Here is a 1,196-nt window from a genome sequence, read left to right as displayed (position 1 = left end):
GCCTGGATCTTGTTTCAGATTCTGTCTCCCTCTCTCTCTGCCCCTCCCCCACTCACACTCTGTCTCTGTCTCTCTCAAAAATAAATAGATATTTAAAAAAAGATGATGAGGTTTATATTATGCCTCTATAAAAAAAAAAAAGTTAGCGTGCAAATAGGAAGGTGCAATGAGATCATCTATGCTTAGCAGAGGGTGACCAAATGGGAAGGCTCTGGAGGTGGAGGGGTGTGTGTGTGTGTGTGTGTGTGTGTGTGTGTGTGTGTTGGAAGAAAGTTTGAGCACATTTGTTAAAGAAGGAGTCCAAGTTCAACATGGGTTCAAATTCTGATTCTACCATTTATTAGCTCTGTGACTCTAGGCAAATGACTTAACATCTCTGTGCCATAGTGTCCTTAATTGAAAAATGGGTTTACGATCATAATGACCTACAAAATAGTCTTTTTTGTATAATGGGGTGTGTGTGTGTGTGTGTGTGTGTGTGTGTGTGTGTGTGTGTGTTTTCTTAGGGCATTTCCTCATCCCTCCCCTCCCACTCCTACTCCACAGAGTCTAAGCTCTTCCTGCTCAGGAGGTCATTCTATGACTTCATCTGTGTGCCTCTTGTAGTAACTACTATAGTCCATCCTGTGCAGTGGTGTTCGATACAAACCTGGCAAATGGTAGGTGCTCTATGAATGAAATGAACAAATGTTGAACTGAAAGTGGTCATTACAAGAATTAGCAAGATTTCTAAATATTTTTCTTCATAGCCAAAAATAATTGTTACTCGAGGCTAATGCATTTCTAGTTAGAGTGTTTCATGACCAAATAAATCTGTAATAAAAATTTATATAATGATCATCACACATTTTGAGACCACTGTTTGTAACTGGGGAAGAATTTCAGCCTTAAGTACATGTATAAATATTCTTTTTAACCGGAGTTGTCCCTGTGGAAGGCTGACCGTGGCAATAAAAATCTGTTTGTCCTTTCGTGAGCTTCTTCCTTTTATTTGTCTTCAAGGCGTCCCCGTTTGATAGCAAGATATGCTCGCGGAGACTAGGAAAGGCCGGGAAACGACTTGCGAGAACAAGCAAGAACGGCTTGTTATGTCCTTCGCGCCACCCCGTAGTTTACGGCCTCGCAGGGGCGGCGCGCGCGGTTTTGAAAGCGGGGAGTGTCCCGTCGCAACGACTGTTAGCAAGTTCGCGTGTTGG

The sequence above is a fragment of the Acinonyx jubatus genome, chromosome B1, assembly GCF_027475565.1.
Source record: "Acinonyx jubatus isolate Ajub_Pintada_27869175 chromosome B1, VMU_Ajub_asm_v1.0, whole genome shotgun sequence".
Taxonomy (NCBI): Eukaryota; Metazoa; Chordata; class Mammalia; order Carnivora; family Felidae; genus Acinonyx; species Acinonyx jubatus.
This window is presented reverse-complemented; position numbering follows the sequence as displayed.